The sequence below is a fragment of the Lactuca serriola genome, chromosome 6 (assembly GCF_051521515.1).
Source record: "Lactuca serriola cultivar US96UC23 chromosome 6, Lser_US96UC23_V15, whole genome shotgun sequence".
In the NCBI taxonomy this organism is placed as follows: Eukaryota; Viridiplantae; Streptophyta; class Magnoliopsida; order Asterales; family Asteraceae; genus Lactuca; species Lactuca serriola.
The window spans coordinates 92,037,598-92,057,053 of NC_136413.1; positions in this window are offsets into that span (position 1 = coordinate 92,037,598).

The window sequence follows — 19,456 nt, forward strand, 5'->3', positions numbered from 1 at the left end:
ATCTCTGGCGACATTCTAAGGCGGATGTATTCGAAACTCAGTAGAGGTCCAGAGGCGTACTTTTGAATTAATTTCGAAACTCTGGTGACGCTCAAGGCGTACATAAACAGTATATTCGAATTCTTGGCGTCATCCAAAGGCGTTATTTTGTATTCGTATTCCTATTTCTATTCGTATTCGTACTATCCTATTGGTTATATTCATATTCGTATTCTTATTCGCATTCGTATTCGTACTATCCTATTGGTTATATTCATATTCGTATTCGTATTCGTACTGTTCTATTGGTTATATTCGTATTCGTATTCGCATTCGTATTCGTACTATCCTATTGGTTATATTCGTATTCGTATTCACATTCGTATTCGTACTATCCTATTGGTTATATTCGTATTCGTACTATTCTATTGGTTATATTCGTATTCGTATTCGTATTCGTACTATCCTATTGGTTATATTCGTATTCATATTCGCATTCGTATTCGTACTAATCTTAGTTTTATGTTTAGTATGATTTCTTTTGCAAAATGTAATATAGTTTATAACACTTTTTAAAGAAATTTGAATTTAGTCTAACAGTTTACCCTGCAATTCGAACCATTAGTTATCACGATTTTCGATATTAGAAACATACATGAAATAAAACATTTGAGCTGAAAAAAAGTTTAAGTACAAGATTTCCTTGTACTTTTGCTTGTATTCCCCCCTGAAAACATTTGAAAAACACGGAAAAAGGGTAGGGGTATGAACTCACCGGTTGAGGAACGCGTCAGTTTGGATCCTAAACGTCAGTTCTGGGTTCGCAAATGCACAAGATTCCTATGTATTATGAAAAGATACACATTTGTATCTAATTAGGACTTGATTAATTTATTTGTTAGGGACATACACTTCTAGTTGCAGAAACACTCCATTACAAGTGTTTGGAAGGACCCGGATGGCATTTGAGGACACATAAGTCTTGGATATGGAGTTTACTCTTCAAGAGTAAACTCTTAGGAGTGTTTTCGGCCCTAATGACATATTCCCCATGAGTTTACGGCCGTAAACTCGTGGTGGGGTACTTTATGATGTTAAATGTCCTTATATCACTTGGGAAAATTAGCTAGGATTAAATCTAAGGCCTTGGAATGGATTAAACTTCACTTATGGACCATTTATTGGAGTTTACGGCAGTAAACATGGAGTTTACGGCCGTAAACTCCCCCACTCTCAATCGTTGATGTTTTGTTGGTCCTTAATTAATCATATGTGATTCCAAATAATTCTACAAGCCTTGTATGGAATTAAGGGTGTCTTTTGATATAAGTTTAGGAGGTTACGGCCCATGACCCCATCTCATGGCCGTGAAATCCTTAGGGGGGTGTTCTAACATGTTTTAAGGTCCTTAACTTGATTGTGGTTACTTCTAGAATTTATCCCAAGGCTTATGGTGTGTTTAAGTGGTATCTTAACACATTAGAAGGAGTTTACTCCCCATGGAGATGAGTTTACGGCCCAAGCATGTTCTTGGGCAGTAAACTCATGTTTACTCCTCTAAATTGATGTTCAAGGTGTTCCAAGTCTAGTTCCATAATTCTACAAGTCATATCTAAGCCTTAATGGTGTTTTGGAAGGGTTTAAAGGCTTAAATACCCCCCCCCCCCTTTATATGTGTTTATGGCCCAAGCATGTTCCAGGGCCGTAAACACATGAACAAGGTCCTAAATCATGATTTAAACTCGAATTTGAATGCTAAGGATGATATACTAGGAGTTAGGGAAGGTACCTTGATGATTAGAAGCCTTAAATTGATGATTTTGGACCCTTAAACATGATTTGAGGAGAGAGGTTAGAGAGAGAGTAGAGAGAGAGCAAAAGCTTCAAATGGAAGCTTAAACCCCTTTAAATAGGTTCTATGATTTGGACACGGTGGAATTCTACCCGATATCGGCATTAAACGGGGCTTTTGGTCGCACCCGATTAAGTTTTTGTAATCCGGCGGGATAGAATTTAGAAATTTCAAATTAATGATTTTGGGCATATTTTCATGAGTTTCTAATGGATTTGAACACTCGTGAGATTAAAATAAACTTATAAGTTTATATAACTTAGCCCAAAAACGAAAACGGGTCGAATCAATAAAGGCAGATTTTACGGGCGAAACGGGTTAGGTATCATTTATCCCACTAGTTTATATAACTTGGTTATTGAAATCGCGAATACACCCTGACCATCAAAAGGTAACACTAAGCGGTTAGGTATCATCTATCCCACTAGTGGATACAAGAGATGTGAGAGTGTTCTTCAAAATGGATTTCATAGATTTGAGGTTTGGAAGGGTCTTTTAATGTTTTATAATTCTAGTTTTAAAAACATATGATATCATGGTTATTACATGCATATAATAATCTATGGTACCAATTTTCAAAAGAAAATCACCTTTTAAAGGTTCTATATAAAGCTAGTTTTTATATAATTTTAACGCGATTCAATTTTAATAACCGGTATTAAGTTTGAGTTTAAGCGTATTTGAACCTTTTATATTTTTAATAAAACTTCTTTTTGTTACTTATATATTTAGAGTTTGTATAAGTTACAAAAATCACCATTTTAAAACTTAAAATTTGAGTATTTCAAAATTTTTCGTTATTAGTATTTTTATAAAACCGAATTTTAATTTAAAACAATAATTTGTTACATCTTATGTTCACAATATAATTTTTGAAAACCAAATTCCATGTGATGTTTATTTTGTCCAAATTTATTTTAGCATGTTTCAAGCTAATTTATCAACCACACATAATAATTGCATAAAATAAACAATACAAACATGCATAAAAATAACCAACTAATGATATTTTTGTGATCCAACACAAAAGATGCCAAGTCCATTTCTAAAGGAACCAAAAATATTCTTGTAATGTTGTTGTAGAAGCTCCCACTTGAGAAAACACTCATTGCTTGCAAAAGTTTGGAAAATCTTCTTGAAGGTAAAAATTCAGCAAATATCGCTAAAAGTCCAACAACCCTTAAGAATCAGCTTTAGTGACACTTCTCACAAACTGTCACTAACTTCACAACATGCTTCTAACTTCGAAAATTACATTTCTATCTTCAAAAAGGCTCCAACTTCATTTCTTGTTATATTTTTTTACAAATAAATTGTTTCTAAAAACTAATCTATTACTTACAAAAATAAACCAAGAAAACTAATCTATTTAATTTATTTCATACTATATGAATAAATAAATTACTACAACTATTTTTATAACAAAAACAACAAGCACAACAACACAACAACATGAAAAAACATTGGTCATTGGCTAGTTTATGAACATCATACATATCAACATACACATAAAACAACATTTGTTTTTATAAGACAACTTTAAATGACAAAAGATGCATGAAAATTTTTGTCACAAAAACAATTATAAAGTTGTCATAGAAAATATGTATGAACTCATTTTCTTACAAAAACAAGTTATCCATATTTTCCAAAAACTAATATTTCCAAAAATCATAAAATCTAAGTCAACTTGCAACCTCGCTCTGATACCAATTGTTGGGTTTCTATTCAAAAATTAGTTTAAAAAACAAGAGATTTTAGCAACGGAAGACTTTATATTTTTGAACAATTATAAACAAGTTATAACCAACCATGGATCTTCTTACAAAAGCTTGGAAAAAAACAATCACTAAAGACGATGATGTAGAAATAACAACTTTTGTAGTTCTTTGGGTCCTCTTGGGAGGCTTGGAAGTTGATGGAGAATGTGGAACTTTTAAGACACCAACAAGAAATCAACTTGATGTAGATGCTATTCCATAAACTCTTAACTCTTAAGCTTGAAGTTCATAACCAATATGTACGTCAAGATAACAAAAGAAAGTAAGTGATCTTCAAGAGATGAACCAAAAGTGTGTGAGAGTGTGAATGCATTCACATTTATGGTTTTCTCTCATAAAAGGGAGAGGAAATGCAAGCCTAAAGTCTTAAAGCATAAATAAAGGTTCTTCACCACAAGGTATTAAGAATTTTGACCAAACCATGTCCCTATGTGATGAGCATCTACAAACATGCCTTCTTAGACTTGATTTATTTTGATTACACAACTAGAGAAGCCATGTTTTTCTTGTCTTTTCCTAGCCACGTTTTTTATAACAAAAAGGAGAGAAGAGTTTATAAATTTATAGAGTTTATGAAATATAAACTCTAACCTTTTGGTAAAAGTCAAAAGTCCTTATAGTCCAAAATGTTGTACATGACTTAATAAATCATACCTTATGATATATTATGCTACTTGCCATTGAAAATAAATATGTATATGAAATAAATAATTTCCAAGCATGATCCATTAGTATCATATGTTAATTAGCAATATCACTTTAATATGATTCGTTAGCATGCTAAATCTTTCAGTGTTTATTTATTGTTGGTGTAACCCTATATGACCATATGTTATTAACAATATCATTCTAAAATTAGTATTGAGCATGTAGGTCCAACATATATCTCATATGTTATCATCTTAGATGATGGGGACATGAAATGTGTATAAATTCTAGTTTATTCAAAAAAAAAGGTTTCTAAAACGACAAAATTGACAACGGAAGCATTATAGAGTTTGAATAACATAAAACAAATTTAATACCACTAGTGATCATTTTCCATGAACATGAAAGATTAAAACTACCATAAAAGTATTAAGAAGTTACAGCCTTAAAGAATTTGAATCCTCTTGGGAGGTTGGAAGTTGATGGAGTATGACAAGAACCTAAAGCAGAATTCCTCAAGATAAGTCCACCAACAACTAAAAAACACTTGGATGCTAGTCATTTCTTGCAAACTAAGCTTTTAAGCCTTTAAGAACAAAATCTAGTCTTTTGTCTTAAAGGATAACAAAATTACAAATTCCCTCTAACTAGTTCTTAACACTTTAAGAGAGAAAGAGGTAGGAGAAGAGAGGTTCACGGTAATAAAAAGAGGAAAGGATAAAGAATGAAAGGCTTTAGTATATGAATCTTTATACAATGTCTCTTAACACTTTAAGACACACATTAGATCTTACACTCACATGCTTAATAATTATATCAATACATGTTTCTAAAACATGTCTTTCTAAGTATTGTAAGCACAAGACATTTTTTTGTATCCCCTCTCCATTTCTCAGTTTGGCATAAAAGAGAAGAAGATTTTATAAAAAAAAAATCTTTCATCTTTTATATTTTATAAAATACATGATAATTTAGCTAAACTAAAAAAGTCCTTTAGACCAAAAAGAAGTATATGATTTTATATACCATTCCTTATAATATAAACCATAATACTTGTATTGAAAATATTGTTTTCTTAAAATATATAATTTTCAATTAATTACAAGAGCTATAAATGTTTATCAAGAATCAAATTGATGTGGGCCTTACTGTGGAGGATCGGGTCCTTATGTTCCTATAGGCCCACGATTGAGTGGCTAAAGGGGCTTCATGGAAATGGTCATAACTTTGGCTACGAGACTCCGTTTCGGGCCTACGACCAATCAAATTGAAGCTTGGAACAAGAAGCACGTCATGATAAGTGCCTGAAGGGGACTTACCCATTTTTGACTCCAGAAATCGTTTTCTAAATGGATTTATAGACAATTTTGTGGTTTTTTCATTATTTTTAGGTTTTATTTTTTGGTTTGTGTTTGGCCCATCGTTGTTTTGAGGCATGTTTTAAATTCTGGTCCTTATTTATGTGTAAATGATGTAATTTGGATGATCATTCATCAGTTTTATAAACTTTTAGTTTTCTCCCAAAATTATGTGTGTGTTAGACCAGATTTTGAAGTCAATCTCATGGTATTTGTAGAATCAACATGGTTTTGAAGAGATTGTCTTGGGTATTCTGTTAGAATCAACAGGCTCGCTCTTATTTATCTTTGTTCCGTTTTGCACGTTGCATCACAAATTCTTATAAATAATTAATTCGTGTTTACTTGTTATTAGTGTGACTCTATATAATCATATGTTATTAGCAATATCATTCTAAAATTATAATTGAGCATGTAGATCCAACATATATCGCATCTGTTATCACCTTAGATGACGGGGACATGAAATATGTATAAATTCTAGTTTGACAATGCTCAATGTATAAAGAAATCTCTTTGTTAGCACCATATATTTCCATAACTTTAAGAAATTTTGGTCATATCATAATGGTAATAAAGCATGGTCTAGTTCACACATTATGAATTATAAAATGGTAGTAAATGGTTCCACCGTTAACATACCCTAATTATTTGATCATTGTATCAAGTTCATGGACTCAGGATACATTTATGTCCACATAATCGATATAATCAACCTTGTCATACAAGTATCGCCGTCTAAGGTATCTTGTAAACAACGCTCCATGATGCCAAGAGTAACCATATGTGACATTCTAGATATATAATAAAAAAACAAAGCCTTTTTTGAGATAAAAAAAACCCACGATCGTTATCCAAAATTGTTCAAGAAGTTAGTATTTTTGAAAATAAAGATTGCATTCCATAGGTATGATTCAGGTCTTCCTTCACATCCCTTTCACGAACAATCCATAAGGTAACACCATTCTAGTGATTTTCCCACACCTTGATTGTCGAGAATTCTTCAAGAAAAAATCCTCCCTGAAGCTTGATAGTGAGGAATTGTTAAGAATACAAAGGTTTTTTTTGGGTGGGTTGGTGGGGGGGGGGGGGGGGGATTGGTATAGAAGACGGAAGGATGAACCTCATTATATGTGATGAGATGTCGGGGACAAGCTATAAATAACGGATTTTCCCATCATGTAAGGATCAAAGGTATATATTTTAGGTGTCTCAGACCACTACTTAGTTTTGTCTCACAAGAGTAATTTATTATTATTATTATTGCGCAACTACTATAAAAGAATATACAAAGTAAAACGGGGGTAAGATCGTAAGATCATAGACGATCCGATCCCATGTAAAAAACTACAAAAAGAAAAGTAAAATGAACATTTGTTGTATATCTTTGTCATTGTTGTATACCTCTGTCCTTGTTGTATGTGATTCCATGTAAAACAGATTTGATAGTGGAAGGTATTTGTTCTTGGTTTTTTGGTGTAACTGATAAGTTTATAACAAGTGAGTATGTGGTTTGATGAATGCGAGTCTAAGAAGAGATGATAGAGTTGTGATGATCCTGGTTTTTTACTTTTTGAGATAGATAATTATAACTATTATGAGAAAAGAAAAATGTTTATTATGTAAGATCTTACGACCCCAATTTGATTTTATGATTGCAATCTTGCAAAATAAAAAATGATCCTAAGTAAAATCTCGATTTTAACAACCTTCGATCCAACAACAAAGAAATATAATACATCAAATTTTAGTCCAAACTTGTAAAAAATAGACCAATGTGAGAAAAGGATAAACAAAAATAAATAAAATAAAATCATTAGAAAATAGGTTGCAAATTATGGATATTGAAAGGCATATGAGTTCGACGGATTTTGTGAGTTTGACCTATCTCGACCCGACACAAGTCCGTTTACTAGTTCTATGTTATTATATTTGATCTGGAAAAAAAATGTGTTACTACCGTTAGATATTTCTACGTCTAGTGAGGATCATGTGGGTCGACTAACGTCTAAATTAGGCAACCAAAAGGGCACGAAGGCCAAAAAAAAAAAAAAACAAACCTTATAGATCGAGCATGAGTTCCAATAATTATTCTAAAATAAGCCATAAGGACTATTCACGTAATTTTGTCCCATAAAAATTAAAAGAGGAATATGTTGAATAGAAGATAAACTTAATTGCATATAGTGTAAAAAATGAAAAGAAAAAAGTTTGGTGTCAAAAAATGAAAAGAGAAACGGGCGTGTGTGAAAAGGGAAGGGAGGGAATTTAGCTTTCTTAATAGGATGTGTTGATTGGCCAAAATTTCTATATTCCACAGCATTAATTTTCAGTTAATTATTTTAATAAATGAGACTAGTATTATTGGGTGGCTACACGAGGTCTATAGGTGGCACGTCCAGATAGGTGTCGACTAACTTGAACCGACCCGACCGACGCTTCTTCAGTTCTTTGTTTTTAAATGTACACCAGCAAATTTATAGCTGCCTTAACGTTTCCTTTAATCAATTTGAAAACCACAAATTTGGTGAAACTATAAAGACGGATAAATTAAAATGATCAAAATAAACCACAGATTTGCTAGAGCTAGAATAAAATGATTTTTCATTTTGATTTTGTTAAATTACTTCCTTCATTGAATCAATTTTCAAATATGAGAAATTAAAACTTTGTATATCTTTATTTGGATTCGTTCATATTCCACGAAACAAGGGTGAAGGTAGGTACCGGATTTTTTTTTTTTGGAACTACATATTTGGACCGAATTGTGATAGCTCAAATAAGTAGCTGTAATTGAATTTAATTAAGGGGAAATAATGGGTTTTAAACCTGAAATCGTGACTCTTGATGAAAAAATAAATTAGGGCGAGTTAAAGGGATTTAGGGATGAAATCTTAGGCATTATAAAAAGCTTAACTTGTGAAACCTCCACTTGAATTTTGGAAAACGATAAGGTGTAATCGAGCAAAGAAGTTTTTAAAGGTTTTGAGAGTTTTTTTTAGCAATTAAGGTACGATTATATGATTTTAGCTAGTTATAGTCATTTAGAAACGTTTATATTTGTGTTCTATGTGTTTTAGTTCAATCTTGTGTTATGTCCAACCAAAAAGACTAAGTTTGGTTAAAACCTTATGTAAAAATTTGGGTATTAAATGATACATTTAATCTAAAATTATGTGGTTTTATTTAGATTGAATGTGAATGAATGTTAGGGGTCGTTTGGTTCGTTGGAATCCGAATGAATTGGAATTTAATTTCTTCCTATGTTTGGTTCAAGTTTTGAGAAGGAATTGGATTCCTAAATGTGTCCAACTTTACTTCCATTAAGGGAAAATAAATTCCATCTAAAAGATGAGGAAATTCAAAATTCTTCAAGTGGGAATGTTGAAGATTACCATATTACCCTTTTCATTTTTAACATTAATTATGAAAAACCTCCGTCACTACTTGCGACCACCACCGTTACCACCACCACCATCCATAACCTCCGTTACCACCTACACCACCACCCTACCACTATAATTGTTACTACTAACACCATCATCATCACCACCACCTTTATTGCCACCACCACCGTCACTGCCACCCACACCCACCACCACCACCGACATCCACCAGCTACTAACACCCACCGGCACAACCACCACTGTCTCTACCATCAACACTAGTGATGCCACTACCACCACCACCTTCACCTTTTTCACCACCACCATGGCTTCTGCCACCATCACCGCCGCCACCACCACCGTTTACAATTTTTATAATTTATATAATATATCTTTACATATAATTATAAAACAAAGTAAAAAAATAAACAAAAAACAAGAAGGGTAGTTCTGTTATTTTATACTATTCCAATTCTATTTTCCGTCAACCAAACAAAATATAAAATTCAATTCAAATTCCATTTACTGCTAACCAAACAGAATATTGAATTGGATTCCAATTCAAGACATATTCCAATTCATTCAAAAACATTATGTAAGTAGGGAGCGGAGATAATCAAAAACAATTTAAAATAATTAATTGGTGAATAAAAAACAAAACTTCATTAAGTTAAAAATGGCATACTTTTGGATAGAGAAGACAATTTTTTTTTTGTAAAAAGCATGCCTTGTAACAGATATATTTTACAAAATTAAAACAAAAGAACATTAGGTAGTGTTTTGGGTAGTAAGTTATACATTTAATCTAAAGCTGTAATGGTATTAAATTATATATTTAGGCAAGTCTATTCTATTCTTGTTAAGTAGAGATGTACAAACCTTATTTTTTCAAAAACCAGATCGGTTCGTTTTGAGTCAAACGAGTCAAAATTGGTTTGGTCAGAAACCAGATTTGACTGGAAAATGCTCGAACCTATACACATCACATCGGATTGGCTAGAAACCAAATCGGACAGGATTATGTGAAACCGGTTTGGAGAAAACCAGATCAAATTGGGTTTTTGTTTTGGTTCTCTCGGAATTAGTGTAGCCTATACATTTAGAAAATTAAATTGTCTCATATCTTTTATGCCTATAAATATTCATACCCACTAAAGTTATAACAAGTGTCATCATTCCACCATTCAATTTAATTTTATTTGATATCCCTAATATACCCTTAATGAGATAATTAAAAAAAATAATAAAATGATGACACTTATCATAATTTTAATGGATAGAAAGATTTGTAAGAATAAAAGATATGAGACAATTCAATTTCTCATACATTTATTTGCAAAGCCCATTTGTGGTTTAATTTCCAAACTTTAGCCCAACGAATGGTAAATGTGAATTGTGAACATAAAGCATACGTCATAATGAAGTTATGAAGGCATAAGTCATACTGAAGTTATGAAGGCGGTTAATTTGCTTTCGAAGGACATAACTGATGGGCTTTATAGAAAACAAAATAGTATAATGCGGAAAACAATTAACACTTAATAGGATACATGCATCTTACAAAAGATTTATGTCATACATATTGATGGCAACATACAATGAACTAAACCTAGTATAACCCTAGTGTAATGAAAATTACCAAGTGTAGAGTTACATATCTCTTGATTTGTTGTATTAAACAAATCACTTCAATCTCTTCGTAGTGTAGGTCTTGGAAAGCTTAGCACCAAAAGGATGGTACCTTTAATGGCTCACACCCAAACCCTATAACTAGAAGACAAGAGGAGAGAGGAGAGAGAAGAGATTTTCGGCCAGAAAATCCTTCAAAGAAGAGTATGAACAAAAATTGATGGACTTGGTAACTTAGGGACAAAACAAAATTTGAGTAATTAAATAATAAATTTAATCTCAATTCAAATCATTTTCTTATTTACTACCATGAGGCTTATGGACACCTTAAAAAGATTCTCAAAACCGTCCACCTTGATGGTAAGTTTTAAAATTGTCTTTCCTTTCTCAACTATGACTAATTACAATTCACTCCTTGCATCTTTAATTAATTTTTTAGATTAATTTTGATTAATAATTAATTAATTCCAATTGAGTTCACATTAATTTATTAATCATGTAAATTAACAAACCAATTTTCTATTTTCAATTAATATATTGATCATATAATATATTAACAAATTATTTCCTCATAATTTTCAATTAGTTTAGACAAAATTTCATAATTGGTCACTGTGGTATGTAGAATATCACTCTTTGAGGACTTCCTAGCAAAAAGTCACGCGACTGGTCCCTGTGGTTTGTAAAATTACATGAAAGGTCCTCCTGCCGTTAAATTTAACTTTTCAGCCGTTAGATTTTAATGAAAAAAGCTATTTAGCCCTTGTACCAATATTGCAATACACTACAAACCTCAAGGACCATCTGTGTAATTTTATAAATTTAAAATTATATATATATATATATATATATATATATATATATATATATATATATATATATATATAAATTTTATATATATGTATATATATATAATTTCAACAATTTGATAAATTTTTTTTATCTTTTTGACATTTTGTTTTCAATTTTTATTTTAGAGTTTTAGTAATTTATGGTTTTTTGTTATGTTTTTATTTATTTTGATTCAAGTAAATAAACTTAAATTCGATAAACCATGTCGAAATTATTTTTTATTTAATTTTTCTTATTTGTGAATTGAAGCATTAATGGTTTTTTATTTTTTTTATTATTATTTTTTTAGTTTTATGTCGTTACTATTGATATGTGAATATTTAACTATATATTTAGTATAGACTTTTATTATTTATTAGTTAATTATTGCAATTTATGGACAAAAGGTACTTAATAATGTTTAAATTGTATTTTCAGTCCGAAAGTTATGCTCGGAAGCAAAAGGAAGCAGGAGATACAATCAAAAGCTCGGGAATTAAAGAAAGAAGAAAAAAGAGCCAAATCCTGAAGGACTCGACGAGTCTGGACGTCTACTTGACGAGTACCCATGAAGGTTCGCGAAGCGAAAACATAAAGTCCTTACCGTACACAAATTCTACAAGGGGACTCGGCGAGTCGGTTGGCTACTCGACGAGTAGCCTCTGTTTTCTAAAAACTATAAATAGAGACCAAATTCCAAAACAAAACCCTCTCTGAATTTTTGAAGGATTACCTTGCGACTAGGAAGGCTGCTGGAGCTCTGGAAACTGTAAGAGTCAACCCTAGTTTTCAATTCTAAGAAGATTAAAGGCAACATAAGTTTACTCTTTACTTTATCTATTGTTTTAATCATGTTTAAACTACTAGACATTGTTTTTGAGTTACTTTCTGCTACAATCATGAGCTAAACTTTATATCTTCTGTTTAGGGTAGGAAAATTTACAACTATGGATTGATTTGTGGTTGGATCAATTATTTATTGGTGAATTTAGTTTTATTAAGCTTGTTAAAGAACCTTATGCATTAACCATAACTATTTTTTGTTAATTATCAAGTAATTAAGCTGCATGAACATCTCTTAATTGCTTATCTCATGTGATTTATGTGAAACCATTGTTATGTGCCTAGGAATAGCGAACGTGAAGCTAGGATTAACTAGAAAATGAGTAAATTAATGTGTGAGCTTGTGTGATAAACCATCAACAAGAGGTTAATTGAACGACCAATTTAATTAACCACTACAAGTCTTATTTAACCCGAATAATTAACTAGGAAATTTATTAGTTTAATCAACTGACCATTGTTTGAATTTATATGTTTTCTAAGGATTGGTAAGAGCGAATGTGAACCTAATCACTTTAATCGGTAGCCAATAACAATTAATCCATTGCACTTGCCATAAAATCAACCATAAGAGTAGATAAACCGAACCTAAACAGAAGTCTTCTTATTATTGAATTTAGTTGATTTTTACTTGCTTTAGCCGTTAGTTATTTAATTTGCATGTTAGTTAGTTTATCTAAGTTTCTAGTATTGCAAAACTAGAGAAACCATTTTACTTTTATTACTTTTTTAGTAAATTCTAGTTATTAGTTTAATTACCGTTCCCTGAGTTCGATACCCTGCTTATTCAACTATATCACCAATTGACATGTCCACTGCCTTTTGTGTGTCAAATTCATATTTAAAAAGTAGGATAAAACTAGTTCGTTTAACACATATCAAGTTTTTGGCGTCATTGTCGGGGAACGGTTCAAAAATTAATTTTAATTTCTAGTATTATCGATCCTTTGTGTGAGATCCATCTTGCACAAAGTTATTGCTTTAGTAATTTAGTTATTAGGTTAATTTCTATTAATTCATGTTTTTCTTTTTTTGGATGCTTCATAGTTAATATCGTTAACAACTTTATGTTTGCATTTATCATTATCATTATTTGACCTTCTGTTTTCTATGTTTGTTATAATTTTAATTATTTATTATTCTTCTATTGTTTTTATTTATTTTGATTCAAGTAATGAAAAAAAAAACAAAAAACAAAAACTCAAACACCAAGTTCTAATATATTCTAATATATTAATACATTTTATATTTTCATATTTTTAGGTTTTTTCGTATTTCTTTTATATTTTTTTGTATGAATATATTAGAGTATATTATAATTTTGGTGTTTGAGCTTTTTTGGTTTTTTTTATTATTATAATTTTGGTTATTTATGGTTTTTGTAACTTTTTTTTATTTTGATCCGTGTAAATAAAATAGTTATATTTACAAATATAAATAAAGAAAATGAACATAACTTTTTTATTAACACAAATAAAAAAAAGTTACGAAAACCATAAATAATCAAAATTAATAAAAAAAATACGAAAAAACCAAAAAAATATGAAAAATGTAAAACGTATTAATATATTAGAGTATTTTACAACTTTGGTGTTTGAGTTTTTATTTTTCTGTTTTTCTATTTTTCATTACTTGAATCAAAATAAATAAAAACAACAGAAGAATAATAAATAATTAAATATATAAAAAAACAAAAGTCAATTAAAAATGCAAACATAAAGTTGCTAACGATATTAACTATGATGCATCAAGATAAAAAAAATAAAAAATAAAAAAATATACCGCAACAACATAAAATTAAAATAAAAAACATTAACGTTTCATTTCATAATTAAGAAAAAAAAAAAGGTTTCGATATGGTTTATCGAATTAAGTTTATTTACTTGAATCAAAATCAATAAAAATATTAAAAACCATAAATAATAAAAATTATAAAATAAAAATAGAAAACAAAATGTCAAAAAAATAAAAAAAAATTATCAAATTGTTGAATATATATATATATATATATATATATATATATATATATATATATATATATACTTATATAAAAAATTTATATTTATAATTTATATATATACAAATTTTCAAATTTAGAAAATTATAGAAATGGTCCTTGAGGTTTGTAGTGTATTGCAATATTGGTACGAGGGCAAAACAGTCTTTTTCACTAAAATCTAACATCTGAAAAGTTAGATTTAACGGCGGGAGGACATTTCATGTAATATTACAAATCACAGGACCAGTTGCTTGACTTTTTGCTAGGAAGTCCTCAAAGTGCGATTCTGTAAACCACATGGACCAATTGTGAAATTTTGTCATTAGTTTACCAATGATATAATAATCTAATAAATCATTTTCTCTCTATAAATATCATTCTAACCAAGTTCTAGTTATGAGGGCAACCCAAAAAAGGTTTTGCTTCTAATTACAAGAATATATTAATTTAGTTATCCAACAATAACTGCAAAAACGGTCCTCCTGGTTAGCTGGAAATTGTCATTTTGGTCTAAAAAGGTTTGGACTAGTAACAGAGATCCAAAATTTTCATTTTGTTGCGAGTTTGGTCCAAATTGTTTTTAACTTTTTTATAATGACGATTGTTCCCTTGATATATTTTTTATTTTTTAATTACTTTAATGTTTTTCTGATTAAAAGAAAAAAACTTAAATCCTCAACCCACCTCCTACTAACACATCCAACCCACCCTTTCACTTTTAACCAATGTTGTAGAAAATGCTCGACGTTAGCTGGTGTATGGATAGGGGTTAAAGGATTAATCGGCTAGGCAAGAATTAAGTGATTAATCGGGGGACCATAAACTGCTAATTCGTTGAATTCTAAAAAAATTAAATATGACTAATATCACAACAAAGTTCGTAAATACCACTAATATCATAACAAAATAGATTAATATGATTAATACAAGGGATAATGCCATAAAAACCGTCAATTTTTCAAGAAATGTTCGGTTATATCCTAAATCCATTTTTATGTCCACAAAAACCGTACATTTGGACAAAAATTGTCATAATTGCCCTATTTTCCAATTTTACCCTTCTTTGGCATTAGGAGATGTTTGGTTACAGATCGACACATGTTAGGGGATGTTTGGCATTATGGGATGTCGAAATGAAGTTGGGCATTGTCTGCAACTTCTGACGAGCCTTCATGGTTCTTCTCTAATCGTCAGTGACCACCAATCGAGGGGAAAATGAAGCAGAGACCGGGTAGATCGGAGAAGCAGATCTCTGGCGGTCAAGCAAATCGCGAAGAGGGGAAAGGAGACGATATCCGGTGGGCTCCCCTTGGCCCCATCATCCTCGTCTTCGATAGCAATCGAACCGAAAATTAGAGCTGACAAAAATCGAGCAAACCCGCCAACCCAACCCGAACCCAGCCTAAAATTAGTGGGTTGGGTTGACATTTTCAACCCATTTAACTTAAATGGGTCAACCCGTCTAACCCATTTAATTAAATAGGTTGAGTTGGGTAAAAGTTATCAACCCGTTTTCAACCCGTCAACCCATTTAACTTTAATATATCCCACACTCGAACTGCTGGTCTAGACTCCGCCTACACATATCACAATCATCTCTACTTAACAATTATATAAAACGTTATGCTAACTCCTCTACTAAATCTCCGAAAAGGGTGAAAAACCATTTTACCCCTCTATGTTCTCCAAAGTCCACAACTTAACCCAACCCTAAAAGTCAACGAAAGTCAACACTCAAGTCAATAGTCCATGTTGACTCAACTCGTCGAGTGCAGCTCATGAACTCGTCGAGTCCTCAGTACTCATAAATCACGAAAACCCGAGTCAATTAGCCGAGTTGCTAGCTAACTCGTCGAGTCCATGCAGAGTCCAGAAGACTTGGGAAAAAACCTAACCACTCGTCGAGTTCTCTCATCAACTCGTCGAATTCACTCTGAATCCAGAAACAGGAAAACCCAACTCAACTCGTCGAGTTGGATCCCCAACTCGTCGAGTTCCTCATCCTTTTCTCATTAAACTCATTCCTGTCGATTCTAATGCTCCAACCTCCTGGGATGGAGTTACCATGTAAAATTGCTAACTTTATGATCATGCAACGCCTCATAAGGCTAAATCACCCAAAACTATGCTCAAGAAGGGGTTTAGGACATGAAGACGGGTCAAAGCTTCATAAAACTTGAAGCTTTATGTACATGGGACTTAGAGAAGTCCAGATTTGAAACTCATACCCCTTAGGCAAGCTTAACTCGAGAATGACCCTCATTTTGAGCCAAAAACCCATAAATTCACATAAGAAGAGATATAAGGAATGGAAAGCCAAGGTAAGGACTTTTTACCTCCAAATAGGTGCTACAACTATATGAATGCTAGATCTAAAGACTCCTCCTTGTTCCAAGCTCTTCACTCTTCAAGCTTCCTCCAAGAATGCACACTTTTGGCTTCACACACTCAAAATATGGGCTACCTCACTAGGGTTTCTCTGTATACATGATAGGGTGATGAGGGAGGCGGGGTAAAGGAGTTAAAGTCATTTAAATATGGTGTAAACCCGAATAATTAGGGTTTTTTCTAAACTTCAACTTGTCGAGTCCAACTCTCCAACTCGGTGAGTAGGCTTCATAACTCGTACATCCAGATCAACTCCTACACGACGAGTTGGGCCAACCAACTCGTCGAGTAGCCCCTTCAACTTGCACAAAATCCCCAAGTCCTACATCCAAAAATCGGGGTGTTACACACAACCTATCAAATAATATCTATAAAAGATAATTATTATATATAAAGTTAAGTATATATGAATAATCATGTATAAAAATTGGTATCAAATAAAGACTAAGTAAGGAAAAGAAAAACCAATAATCATACTTGAGTTTAAATAAAAACGTGTTAGTGAGATGTTATTATTCATCCTATAGGCTAATTAAATTCGGCTACCCCGAACCTATAATCATTTATCTTACGAGAGACAGAAATATATGTATAGATCTATACGAGGCTAATACCCCCACATGTGATTGCTAGCTACAATCCTGACAGGATAACTTTCTTAAGTATAAAAATAATATTATTCGACGTCTGATGAAGCATCGTGTGGGGTATATATCGGTCCACATCGTCGATTATAGGGGTTCATGGTAATATTGTTCAGAAAATCTTAATTTAAACTGCCTAGAGGGACGCCTTCAAGTAGCTGTATGATTCGATTCGATAAATAATTATAAAATTTTAGGATGGGTATTATATCCTAAAAGAAATAAATAAGCTGAAGAATGAAAATTTTATAATATTAGTGTAGATAGTACGTCATAAGGATAATATCCAGGAAACGAAAATAAAAGTATTAGATATGGAAATCCTAGGAAATAAGGAAAAAAATGAAAGATAAACATATTCATAAACAAAGATCCTAAAATTTTTCAAAGAGTTTTATCGATATTTATAAAACCTGTGAACTCACCAACATCAAGTTGACGTTTTCAAAAATCGCATGTGTTCCTATGATGAAGGAAAGCTTAGCGCAAGGAAGAGCAAGTTGCATGAAGATAGATAGGTTTTAGTTTAGTGGATGTAATTGATATTATTAATGAAAGATAAATTTATGTTATGAGATTGTGCCATAGGTCAACCCTCGTTGTTTCTGCCGTCGGTCAGGGGTGTGACAATATATATATATATATATATATATATATATATATATATATATATATATATATATATATATATATGAGAGTCATGTATCCTAACATGACAAAGAGAAAGTATCCTAGCATGACAAAGAGAAAGAAAGAGAAGAGGATTATATGTACTATAATCCTACATAAGATTATGAACTTGTGGTTATATTCATGTATCTGAGCATGACAAATAGAAAGAGAGAAAAGGATTATATGTACTATAATCCTACATAAGATTATATGCTTGTGGTATGCACTTAAGATCATGTATCCGAGCATTTGCGTATAACCAAATTATACAAATATGTATAGAGAAAGAACAAGAGTATTATGAGTAATACTCTTGAGAGTAGATAAAGAATGAATGTGATTATATGTATTACAATCCTATGTATGAGTGGATGATGATAAATTATATTTGTAGATACCTAATAGATTTTCGATAGGGATAGAGAATGATTATACGTAATATAATCATAAGTGTATGTAGCTATGTCTAGACATGGATGATATTGTGTAGAATACCTATATGCTAATAGATATAGATAAAGAATAAGTACTTAATGAATTAAGTATTAGATGTGTATTATAAGATCTCCTGAAGAGATAAAGAGATAGAATGTCCATATGACATGTTTTATATAATGAGTCACATAACAAATATAAAGATGTAGAGAAAGATGGTTCTTTCAGGGATAAGAGATAGAAGTACCTTCCGGGACAAGTGATAAAGATTCCTTCGGGAATAAGAGATAAAGATTCATTCAGGAATAGAGAATATGGTTCCTATGGGAATGAGTGGATGGTTCCTTAGGGAACATAGATAGATGATTCCTGTAGGAATTAAAGATTGTGTATGGTTAGAAAAGATAGATAAAAGGTCCCATGAGTGAAACAAGGTAATGAAGTTCTTTTAAGAAGTTGGAGATAATATGTGAGGGATAAAGAGTAAGGAATCCATGAAAAAAAGAGAATGTCAAAGAATCTGTGAGGGATCAAGATGAGAAGTATGAGATGAAGCAAGTAGAGCAAGAGAAGAGCATGCATAAAGCATATATAAGAGTAGAGGTAAAAGGCGATGAGACGGAGTATGAAAGGAGATATAAAGATTTAGAGTAGAGTATAGAAAAGACAAAGGTAGAGGCATATATAGAGTATGTGGAGAGAATGTGATGAGCCTGAGAAGAGGCTATGAAAGATAGAAGAGACATATGAGGGAGAATAATAGCAATGTGTGCTAGTAGAGAGGAAAAGTAGAGCATAAAGTATGAGAATGAGAGAATAGAATGCTAAGGCATGAAAAAAGATAGATGTGATGACATGAGAAAGATTAGACAGTCTATGCCATGAGAAAAAGAGTTTAAAATGTAGAGAATGAGATAAAAGAGAAGAACAATTAGAGTGTGAAAGATGGAATGAGTAGATAACATGGAAATAGAAAGAATATAACTCGCCAGACATTGTTATCTGATGTTG